Source organism: Acomys russatus, chromosome 8 (genome assembly GCF_903995435.1).
Source record: "Acomys russatus chromosome 8, mAcoRus1.1, whole genome shotgun sequence".
NCBI classification, from domain to species: Eukaryota; Metazoa; Chordata; class Mammalia; order Rodentia; family Muridae; genus Acomys; species Acomys russatus.
The window spans coordinates 74,691,789-74,704,261 of NC_067144.1; the positions used below are offsets into that span (position 1 = coordinate 74,691,789).

Sequence of the window (12,473 nt, forward strand, 5' to 3'; positions counted from 1 at the left end):
TTGGTCATGGGGTTTCATCTCAGTAATAGTGACCCTAAGTAAGACATGTGGCTTCCAATCTCACGTTGACATCGCATCTGCCTGACAAACTCAGAGCAAAGCAAATGAGATGTTTGACTGGCTAAGACCTTATAGCTTCGTTCCCCCCTTCTTTCTGGAGAGTCCCAGGTTGTGTGAGCTTTTACTGATGTGTTCTGGTTGGCCAGAAACATCTCAAGTTTGCTTTTTTTTTTTTGCCCCTGAATACAGGCATTTGCTGTGTTTGCATATATAGTAAGGTTAAAGTCATCCATGAAACCACCTGGCCTCAACTGTGTCCCCCTACAGAGCCACAAACCCTGTGACCATCACTGTTTGTGCAAACACACCCTTAGACATTTCACTGCACCTCAGTCTACCTTTAACCAGAGGTCCTCCCTGGAGGACCGTCTGTGCTGAGACCTCGCTCTCAGGGTTCTAGCCTCCAGGGTTGGGAGCACGTGAGCCTGAGATCAGCATCCGTTGCCAGGCAGCGGCACACACTCGCCTGTGTATTCTGTCCAGTTTCTGGGTCCCCTGTCCAGGTAGTACACAAGTCTCTGTTAACCTGATCCCCATTTCCGTGGTGAAGATGGGTGCATCGTGGCTCAGCTGAGCCCTGAGCTAGCATGGGAAGAGCCCCAAGGCTGAGTGAGGCATCATGATGACCACAGATGCGGAGATATGTAAATCAGACTCGGGCCAGAAGCAGGCAGTAGTAGTCAGGATCTCAGGCGAAGAGGAAGCAAGAGGTATTCATGGTCCAGAGAGCACCCGGGATGGGTTGCCAGGGGAAACCTCAGTATGTGGACAAGAGGTAGGATGGAGCCCATTGGGGAGGGGTGCTGGTTATCCCTATGTATGGCTGTGTGTTTTCCTCAGCTGGCCTCCTGGGTGGGAGGTGCTCCGCTGCTGCCCTACTGGCCACTACCTCACTCTCAGAAGTCCTGTGTCTCACAGGGCTCTTCCCCTCCTCCGATGGGATGCATCTTCCTCAAGGAGCCCAGCGCACACCATCTGTTTTTATCTTAGTGTCAACTCTGCATCTGACATACATTAGCAGGCCTGTGTCAGACAGAGGGACTCATCGGGGAGGTGTGCCTTGTGCTCATGGCTTGTGGGCCTACTGTGCTCAGCTGCTTTTGTAGAACGCCTGGTGTCCTAGTCAGGGCTTCTGTTGCTGTGATAAGCCTGAAAACAACTTGGGTTTGTTTCACCTCACAGCTTGTAAGTCCATCTCAGAGAGAAGACAGGACAGTAACTGGAGCAGAACCCTGCTGATTGGCTTGCTCCTCATAGCTTGTTCAGTTTGCTTTCGTATATAACTCAGGGTCACCTACCCAGAGGTGGCACCATTCACAGAGGACTAGGCACTCTTACATAAATCGATCTGGTGGGGTCATTTTTCTCAGCTGAGGTTCTCTTTCTCCAAATGCCTGTAGCTTGTGTCAGGTTGACATAAAATTAGCCAGCACTGCTTAACGTGCAAAAAACCAGGCAGGGTTTGTAGCAGACACTTTAAACCAGTGTTGGATTTAAAGAGGGCAGGTAGCCTCGGTTAGGGCAAAGGTTGACTCAGAGGACGCCCAGGGAGTATGCCCCCCATCCCTGCATTTTTCAGGAAGCCTGTGTGAATATATAAACGAGTAGCTGGCTCTTGGCTTGTCCCATGGTGCATGGTAAGAAGAGCTGGGCAGAGAAAATGATTGATGGATTTCCCACCAGCGAGGGATCTGGGCTTGGGGAAGCAGCTCTTGCCACCCCCAAAAAAGTATATGTCAGGAGAACGGTAGCACGGTGCTTAGAGATGTGGGCACCGGGCTCCCCACACTTAAGCCACTTTTTTCAAAATAAGAGCAATGCCTCTTTTATAGTGGCTTCTCTAAGATTAAAACTTAGCTTGAGCTGGGGGTAGTGGTGCCTGCCTGGAGCCCTAGGCACCAGGGATGGTCTGAGAGTTTGAGGCCAGCCTGGGCTACTTGGTGAGGGGAGTTCCTATTCCCATCCCTGTGTTGAGACCAGGATGGATGACATTGCCTTCTCTGTCTATAAGGCAGGAGACATCTTGCCTTATTTTTGGTTTCTTACGTTTCTCGAGTTAAATAACTTAAGCCCAGCAGTTTAACTCATTTCAGAGTCTTCCTCATCAGCTGTGTGCTTATGATGTCAAAAACCAGTAGCTAACACTGAAATGTTACGAGGTAAAATATTTTATTTTTATGGCTGGGCCAGACTTAGGCATAGGAGAATGAAAACAGTCCAGGCCAGAAACAGAAAGGCTGTTCTGTGGGGTGAGACGGGGTGAGGTGGGGTGGGGGTGGGGGGAAGCACAGAATTTTGCAGTTGCTTTCACGATCATGGGAATAGTACATGTTATGGGCTTGTGGTCAGATAGTTAGCACACTGTGATGCATTTTATGCTCAGCCAGCTCTTGAGACAGTGCAAACAATCTATGACGTGTAATGCACAAGGTTATTGAGGAAGAACAAATGTAAAAAATATCAGTTGACCTCTAGCTAAGGGCATATTCAGAGCTGAATGTTGTTTAACTAAAAAGAAAGGTGTAGTCGGCTGTCCCTTGACACAGCTCATCCATGTGCAGGGGACTTCCTTCTGGCTGGCGGATGACCAAGAGGAATAAAAAAGGAGAGGAAAGGCCATGGCTGCTCCTGGGTATGCTGGAAGGGAAAGAGCACTGTAGGTAACAGGGTTACGTACTCAGAGGTGGGGACATCTGGGAGAGTCCAGGGTGGTCATGACCCTGAGCCATGTGAGGACATGAGGAGAGCATGGGAGAGGGGAGAACCAGGTGTAACAGACAGAGGTACAACAGGGGGTGTGTTACCAAAATGTCTGGATCGTATAGGGTAGAGCCTCTGGGCTGGAGAGTTTGGGTGTAGCAGGTAGGGTGTACCAGCCATATCCTGTAACAGGAAGGGTCTGAGGGATGCTGGGAGGACCTGGAGGCCCAGTCCACTTCGGTATGTTAAACAGGCACCTCAGCCATTTGTCCCGGGTTTGAAACTGGGCGTCCAGCAATAGGTCATCCGTGGCAATGCATGCCGGGCTTCCGGCTTTGTAGGGGCAAAGATACCAGCTTGATTAAATGAAGCCCACATAGACGGCACTAGTGAATATTCACTGTACTTGTTTTTCAAAAGACAAGCAAGAAACAGTGGCTCGGACGGTCACTCTATTTCCCCAGCTTTTTACCATGTCTAGTATGAAGTTACGTGCATGTAAACACCACGCCCAAATCTGGATAGTTGCCAGTTAAAGATGGAAACGATATGGGAGCACATGCCTTGTTTGTGTCACCCCCAGATCTGGCCTATATGTTCTTTTGCTGAGTTTCTGGCCAGCAGCTCTTCCCGACGACGGGACTGTCGGTCCCCGCTGCAGGTGGCCTTCTTTTTGTACACGCCATTGCCCATCCACAGGGCTCTGTCTCGTCTTAGCCAGAGGTGGGGGAAGGGCAGACAGTACTCACTGTGGGGGTGGCACCCTCTGAAAACCACCAGAAGCGAAGCTACTGTGTCCCCCCCTTCCTCCCACCCACCTCAGTCTGTCTGTTTCCAGGTTCTGAGGGATTTCCTCAGTGTCTCAGCCAGTGTTCTCTTGCTGTGAAGAGACACCATGGCCACAGTAACTCTTACAAAGGAGAGTGTTTAACTGGGGCTGGCGTACAATTTCAGAGGCTTTACAGCAGGAGGCGTGGCAGCACGTAGGCAGGCATGGTGGCGAAGTAGCTGAGAGTTCTATGTCTGGATTAGCCAGCAGCTGGAGGTGTGTGTGTGTGTGTGTGTGTGTGTGTGTGTGTGTGTGTGTGTGTGAGAGAGAGAGAGAGAGAGAGAGAGAGAGACAGACAGACAGACAGACAGACAGACAGACTAGACCTGCCTTGAGCTTTCGAAACCCTTAAGCCCTCCCCCAGTGACACACTTCCTTCAACAAGGCCACACCCCCTAAACCCCTCTGAAGCAGTTCCACTCCCTGATGACCAAGCACTCAAATCTATGAGCCTGTGGGGGCCGTTCTTACTCAAACCCCCACACTTAGCATGCCCCTCTTCTTAAAGGCGTGTGCCACCATGCCCGGCTACCAGGCTAGCCTTTAAAGTCGCCCTGAAAGTCAGTGGAAATGGAAGTGCCGTGGGCAGCCCTGGAGTGTGGGGCATCTGCTGGGGAGGATGTTGAGTGTCTTCTGCCTTCATCTTCCATTTCCATTTTTTCCTACTCTCTCATTAAAATTTTCTTATTTATCCTATTTCTGATATTTTATCTCAGATGAAAGTAGGGTAATTAGTTCCTTGCCTCTGTTTTTAACAGTATCTCATCTGCATTCTGGCTTAGCAGTTAATTATGGCTTTAGGGTTTTTTTCCCTTTGAAATGAATCTATGCTGCTGACCTCTCTCCTGCTCCAGGCTGACTTCTTGTCTCTCACTGGGACTTCAGGCTCATTTACCATTACAAAAAGCAAGAAAGGCAGTCTGGAAAGATGGCTCAGTGGTTAAAAAGTCTCGCTGATCTCACAAGAACCAGAATTTAGTTCCCAGCACCCACAAGACAGCTCACAACTGTCTGTCACTACAGTGTGGAACTGGGGTTGTGACTCCTGCCTCTCATATCGGCAGGCATCTGCATGTACATGGTGCATGTAACACACATGCAGGCCAAACACTAATATACTCAAAATAAAAATTAATCTTGTTGTTGCTGTTTTGTTGTTGTTGTTGTTTTTTGTTTTGTTTTTTTGAGACAGGGTTTCTCTGTCCTGAACTCGCTTTGTAGACCAGGCTGGCCTCCAACTATCTTTTTTTTTTTTTTTTTTTTTTTTTTAAAGTGAAGGATTGGTGCATGCCTTTAATTCCAGCACTAGGGAGGCGGAGGCAGGAGGATCTCTATGAGTTTGAAGTCAGGTCTACAAAGTGAGTTCTAGGACAGCCAGGGCTACACAGAGAAACCCTGTCTCAAAACAAAACAAAAGAAAAAAAAAAAATCAAGGGGCTGGAGAGATGGCTCAGAAGTTAAGAGCACTGTCTGCTCTTTCAGAGGTCCTGAGTTCAATTCCCAGCAACCACATGGTGGCTCACAACAATCTATAATGTGATCTAATGCCGCCTTCTGGCATGAAGCTGTCCATGTAGATAGAGCACTCATATACGTAAAAATAAATAAATGAATAAATAAATAAAAAAGGAAAAAAACCCAAATAAACAAAAAAGCAAAAAACAGAAAAACAAGCAAAAAAACAAAAACAAAAACCCACCAACCAAACCCCAAAAACCAAAACCATCACCACCAACAAAAACCAACCAACCAACCAAACAAAAAAAGGCGAAGGATGAATTCGGTATGCGGATAAAGTATTACACTGTTCATTTCCTGTTTCTATTGTGCTGTTTTACCTGGGGCCAATGTTTTGACCTCTCTTTCTGCCTTACAGGAATGCAGTGAGGAGTACATGAGTTATATACCAATACTTGGGATCATCACTGGTATAGAGTTATTATAATAAATAATAATAATAATTAATAATTTTCTCTTAAAAAGGCACTTAAATATATTTTCCAAGTAGCCCCTGGTTTGCTCTTTTTTCTGAGTTTTACTCAACAAGACCAACCCCAGAAAGCAGTCTTCCCACCACAGTATTATTTGTATTCACCAAGTTGCAATTTTTATTCATTTGTGGTGCACACAGCCACTGCAAGGACACTAGCTTGGCAGAGTGAGGGGAGAGAACCTTGAGGGCTTGGCCGTGCCTTGCCGCTCCCTCCTCCCCTCCTCTCAAAGGTCAGCTGACACCCTTGGAGGTAACGAGAGACCACAGGCTCAGTCACCAGCGGGTCTCAATTTCAGGTGTAGATAATACATTCTGCTCCCACTGTGCTGTGGGCTCTCAGGGGCCGCGCAGGATGCGTGTAAAACAGCACCTTGGAAGCTGCAGCCTTCAGTGGGTGAGGACCGATCGCATCTTCAGAGGTTCACTTTGGCTTTTAGTCATTAAATTTTTTTTACTAGTGCACGTTGGTTTTACAAGGTGAAGTTCGGCGGCCTCTTCACTGCAATGCCTCATGGTCGTTACTACCGCCAGCGCCTTGGTTCGTTCCAGCTTCTGTCGATGTGTCATCCCAGCCCTTTCAGAGAGCTGACAAGAAACTTCTTGTCAGGCCTCTCCCCGAGCTGTGCCACGTGGGCCCACCACAGAAGAGCTGTTTGAAGGCAGCAGCAGGAGATGCTCGGACACTGGGATGATAAGCCACCTGCGCTTCCTCTTCCGGTGGCTTCCTTTCTGCATTGTGCACAGGGGTCCCACTGACCAGTGTAGAAGGTCAGAAAAGGGAAGGGGAGCGCCTGTCCCCGACCCGGAGCGCTGGGAAGGACATGGAAGGATGTAAGATGCTGTCTCTGCTGGCTGCTGAACAAAGGCCTCCTCAGTGAGTCTGACCCCAGTCCACACATATTATCTAAGAGCGAGAGCTTCTAACCTTTAAACAGAGAGCGCTGGACACAGTCGTGCTGAGTTCTCCAGCAGCTGCGGGTCATTCATCCTGTGCTGAGATGCTCCTACGTGAACCCTGGTCCTGCGCTGGGAAGGCTGCTGACTGCCACCCTGTACTTCCTGTTACTCTGTGTCCCTGAGGAAGAAAGACTACCACGTAAGTGTACACCTGTGCGTGTGTGTGTGGTGTGCTGGTGCGTGGCTCTCGGCAGTCCCTGCCTCCAGCGGTGGTGTCACGGGCATGCATCAACACCACGCTTGGCAATTTTTTTTAAAAGTGTGAGATGTGGGGTTCACACCCAAGTCCTCATCCTTAAAAGGTAGATTGAGGTATGACGTCAACAAGGAATTGGTATGCTTCAGACAGGTGTCCCTCGGTGCGAAAGGTGCAGGCCTCATCCCTTCCCCAGCTGTTTGAAGAATCGCCCGACGCCTCCTCAGCTCCCTAAGTGTGGCCTTGATTTCCCCTGTCCCTGGCTCACCCAGTGCTAGCGGGGCAGGTGGCGTTTTTGACAAGAGGAGTCCCTGGAGAGGGTGGCGGATGCTCGGGGCTCGGAGGCCCCGAGGCCAGGATGTGGATTCTGACTGACAGGGTAACTTGATAGATGTAAAGGCTGCTGCTGCTCCTTCAAAGAATGCCACTTCTTCCTTCTTAACTGCTCCAGCTAGAGGCTGTTCAGTCCTGCTTCTAGAAAGCCCAGGAGTCTCACCTCTCCAACCTTCTGTTCTCTGTCTGTGCGTGTCCCACTGTTAGCATCAGAGGGCAAGACAGTTGCCGTGCGTGCATGTGTGTGTGTGTGCGTGCATGCTGGGCTACATGCATGTTAATATGTATGTGTGCATTTTTGCCAGCTCATGTGTGCTCACACGTGTGGAGGCCAGAGGGAGGGTGATGTTGGACACCTTCCTCCATTACTTCCCCACCTTACTTTGTGAGAGAAGGTCCCTCAGTGAGCCTCAGGGATCTGCCTGTCTGTGGCTCCCCAGTGCCATGACTCCTGGCTCTTTACGTGGGTGCTGAGGATCTGAACTCAGGGCCTCGTGCTTGCTACCCACTGAACCGCCCCAGCCCTGGGCCACAATGTCTTAAAGAACTGGGGTTTCCATCCTCCCTTCTGAAAGAGAAGAAGAAAGACCAATGGCACATGCCTGCTGTTTGCTTGGACTCAGGAATAGAGGTGACCCGTGGTCCTCCATTCCCTAAATTGCCACCGATGGCGCCATCTTTGCGTTGAGCAACTTTCCTAGCAAAAGACACTTTGTTCTAAAGGCAAAGCATGAAGTGGCAGGCCTGGAATGGCAAGCGAAGCAGGCGGTGTGTGCCATGCTTCGGGGCTCTGTGCCGGAGCTCCACTCGTGCACTTGCTTTTGGGTACGTCTGGTATTCCACTGTCTCGTCTACCCATGTATCACTTGTCCGAGTGCTCACACAGTCCTTTCTGTTTCTGTTACTATGATTAAAAAAAAAAACAAAAACAACAAAGCACCCTGTCAAAAGCAGCTAAATGGAGAGAGGCTTTATTTGTCTTGCAGTTCCAAGCTGTCTTTCTCCACGGCGTAGCCGGACTTTCGGATACTTTATTGGGCTCCTTTTCCTAGTTCCCTACACCATCCATGTCCCTTCCCACCCCCCAACTCTAGGTAGGGGAGAATGAAGCTTAGAGGGGAGAGGGGGCCCTCGATTAGTTAGAGTAATTCCTGATGATTAGGATTGTCAGGTCTTTGGGGGCAAAGTTGATTTTCATAGTCAGGATAGCTCCAACCAGCAATCCAGCAGTGGAAGCAGCTGCCCTCCCTGCCCCCAGGGCTCTAGGCTTTTATCAAATACTTGCAGAAACTATGTTCAGCTGGTAAAAATCACTCCCCTGCTTGAGCACGAGGCAAATCATAGTCAGCTGCTGTGAACCGTCCGAAGCAGCCTCATGTCTCACACCTGGAATTAAAACAAAAATATATTCATCCAATGTTTCTGTGTGTTGGGCACATGTGGCTGGTGTGTCTGTGGGTGTCAAGGGACGTGCCTTTGGGAGCTATCTTTTTCTTCCATGTAGCTCCAATTCAGACAAGCACCTCTACTACTAGCTAAGTCATCTCGTAGACTCTTTCTCCACTCCACAGTTCAGAATCCTGTGCCTCGGGCATGCGGCCGCCCATAGAGTTGAGTCTTCTCACCTCAGTCAATACAGTCAAGATAACCCTCCACAGACAGGCAACAGGCCAGCCTCACCTAGGCAAGCCCTCACTGGTATTTTCTTCCCAGGTAAAACTAGGTTATGTCCAGTTGACAGTCTGTGGTTACCGTCACACCAGCTGGGGAAGTGACACCAGTAAGACAGTGACGCCCCTTGTCCATAGACTCTCACCTGGTACAGAAAGCAGAAAGGAAACTAAACAAATGTTATATGTAAGCAAAGTCAAGCCCCCCAGAGGACCCTGGCTTTCCACAGCATGGCCACTCCACAGCCATCGCCCTGGCCTGGAGCTGGTCCCCGGTATACTTATGGATGGAGGTGACTTCCAGAGTGGGAGGGTTGCGGACAGTTGGCTAAATCTTCAGTTCCAACCAGTGTGGCCTCTCTCTGGCTTAGAACTTCTGTCCTAGGATTCCAGGTGAATTTTAGTTTTGAAGACCTTTGACTTCAAACTCAAACTTAGGGTTCTTCCCAGAACCTGCTGCAGATTTCAGAGAGCACCCAGGCCAAGGGTGGCAGTTTTTTTTTTAAATAAAAAAATTGTTTTTACTTAGAAGAATTCAGAATGTTAACAAAACAGCCAATTTTTTTCAATACAGAGCAGTATTCAGTTAACAGAACAATAATTATCCTTGTATAAGCTGTACCAAAGACAACTGAAGATAAAAAAAAAAGAAAGAAAGGAAGGAAGAAAAAAGAAAACCAGAAAAGAAAAGAAAACAAAAACCTACCATCCCCATATATAACTAATTTGTGCTGTGCACCAACAAGAACCTGTTTTAAACTTTCCATGCCAATTTACAACCCCCAGACTGTACCAGGCAAGGTCAGTAGCCACTGAAAATACCACCAGTCCAGGGCTAGCTAAAGACGTATTCTGTACAGTTAAAAAAAAATCATAAACAGCCTCATTTCAGTTTTTTTTTCTTTAAAAGGAATGAGTTGTGTACAGGGGGTTAAATGCTTTATAGACAATAAAAAAAACCTGATAGAACAAATTTAATCATCATCTTCTTCCTCCTCCTCTTCCTCTTCCTCCTCCTCTTTCTCTTCCTTCTTTTTCCTGCTCTTTTCAGCCTGGACCACCCCCTTTTTTCGCTGCATCAGGCTTTCCCTCAGCTCTGTGGGCAGCTGTATCCTTTTTGTACTTCCTCTTCAGCGTGGCCACTTCCTTCTCACAGGGCTGCTTGTCATCCGCAGCCGTGTTGTTCCATGTCTCCCCTAGTGTCTTTGCAAAGTCACCAGTGGATAAGCCGGGGTGTTCTCCCCTTGATTTTGGGGCTGTACTCAGAGTGGAATAAGAGGAAGGCTGAAGGGGGCCTCTTGGGTGCATTGGGGTCCTTGAACTTCTCTTTGGTCTCCCCTTTGGGGGGATGTAGGTTTTCATTTCTCTTTCATAACAAGCCTTATCAGCCTTTGCCGTGCCTTCAGATTTCCCCTTTTCCTTAGCAGACTTGGTCTTCCAGCTCTCTGAGCACCTCTTGAAGAACTCTGAGAAGCTGACAGAAGCATCCGGGTGCTTCTTCTTCTGCTCCTCCTGGCAGGTTTGCACAAAGAGTGCATATGAAGACATTGCGCCTCTCGGCTTCTTAGGATCTCTTTTGCCCAGGTTTTAGTTGACTTTCATCCGGGAGGCACAGAGCCTCCCAGTACCCGTGCCGCTCACGCTTGGCCCCTCAACGTACTGCAATGGCTGTGAGAGCAGGAGCCACACGCAGCCTCCTCAGTCTCTCTGCCCTGTGACCAAGGGTGGTGTTCTGTATGAACAGATAGCCCAGTGTGTCTAAGGGTGATGGGTGTCTTTGTCAACTTGACACAAGTTAGAGCCAACTGGGAAGAGAACCCCAATGGGGGATTTCCCAGGTCAGGTTGGTTCACAGGTCACCTTGATTAAGTTAATTGAGGCGGGGAAGACCCCTGCTGTGGGCGGCACTGCTCCTTAAGCTCCTGGGTGGTGTTAAGAGTGAGCAAATGTTCTGAACACTGGCGTGCATGGCATCAATTCCTTGTTCTTTACTCTTGACTGAGGACGTGGAGTGAACGGTTGCTTCAAGCTCCTGCTGAGGCAAGAAATTAGGAACCAGGGTGTTCTCTGCTGCTGTCATCAGGCAGCGAGATGTCAGCTCAGCAGCTGGAACCCATAGAGCCATTAGCCTGACTGCCTGGTAGGGGCCGCCCTTGGCCTCTTGCCACCAGGACTTCCTGGTGGTGATGGCTGGTAACTTGGAATTGGGAGGCAAACAAGCCTTTCCTCTCTAGGTTGATTTCGTCAAGGTGATCTTATCACAGCCCCAGGAAATCAAACTAAGACACCAAGGATCCCTGGCTTGCCATAAAACAGTATTGTTCTGGAATAATCCCAAATAAATAATATATGAAAATACAAACCTAAAAGGGTCCTGATGTGAAACCATGGTAGCCAGGACCAGGTGGAGAGCGAGTGGCCAGAGACTTGGGCTGGGGAGGTGCTCAGTAGGTAGGGGCTTGCCGCACAAGCGTACCTCCGTATTCGGCTGGGCATGGGGGTGATTGTAATTGTGCTGTGGGGGTGGAGACAGGAGGGCTTTGGACTCACACCACGCAGTCTAGACTAAACGATGTATAGAGGGACTTTGATTCAGAACATGGCTGTTCTGGCAAGAGATCACATCCAGAGACCTTCTAGGTCTGTGTGATCTAGCTGGAATACCAACACGCCTTTAATCCAGCAGACAGAGGCAAGCAGATCTGAGTTCAAGGCCAGCCTAGTATAGAGCAAGTATCAGGTAAAGAAAAGCTTAGGCCCAGGCCTAGATAGCGGTAGACGCCTTTAATCCCAAAGGACAGTAAAATTAGCTTGTAGAAGGAAGCACCCATGTTTGAAAGTGATGTTTTATTGAGTGGCAGAAAAGCGACGAATAAGAGAAAGATTTGACAGAATAGGTGTTAGCATTCTGCTGTATGGCCAGCTCTCACCGGGACGATAATAGAGAGACAGGTTGTGGAGAGAACTCAGACAGAAGGAGCCGGAGAATGAGAAGCAGCCAGGAGATTAGAGCGGATCGCTGAGTTAGTTTGAGGCCAAGCAGAAAAATTCAGAGGCTGAGAGAGAAGCCAGATTAAATAAATCAGCTGGGAGAGGAGTTTGAGCCAGGACAGCAGAGTGGAACCAGCCAGCCCAGAGCTCAGAAAGAACAAGTAAGGCTGAGCTCATTAAGCTGTAAGTCTCAGAGGCTGAAAACGTTCTAGGCCTGGGTCAGCAGACAGAGGAAGGAAGACACCAAGACAACACCTGAAACAGGCGAACAAAAGCTCCTTTTACATCTGTTGTAACAACAACAGCAACAGCAACAACAACACAACAACAGCAACAACAGCAACAACGTCCAATCCGTGTCCAGGAGGCACTGAGACTCTTATCCCATCATATTTTTCAAAACACTGAAACTGTTAACATGAAAATAGCAGCCAGCTAAGCTCTTGAATTTGTGCATCGAAGTCATCAATTAACATATTGCTCTTAAATAAAGGTGTTTAATTAAAAAAAAAGTTCCTTTTACAATGGTGAGCTTTTGGTTCAATGAGAGACTCTAAAAAACTGAGGTGGAGAGTGGTGAGAAAAGACGCTGGAGCTCTGGCATGTGCATGCACAAATGGGTGGGTGCCTGTGTACACAAATGTGTGTAACACAAACACACACACTTACACATGCTCATACATGTACACACACACTCACACACATACACACACTCACACATGTACACACACACTCACACACATA

The 12,473-nt window shown here is 48.6% G+C and overlaps 1 pseudogene; it reads right to left on the reverse strand.

Annotated features, from left to right (window-relative positions):
- Positions 1-9,712: 9,712 nt before the first annotated feature.
- LOC127193040 (high mobility group protein B1-like) lies at positions 9,713-10,325 on the reverse strand (annotated as a pseudogene).
- Between the last annotated feature and the right edge of the window lie 2,148 nt (positions 10,326-12,473).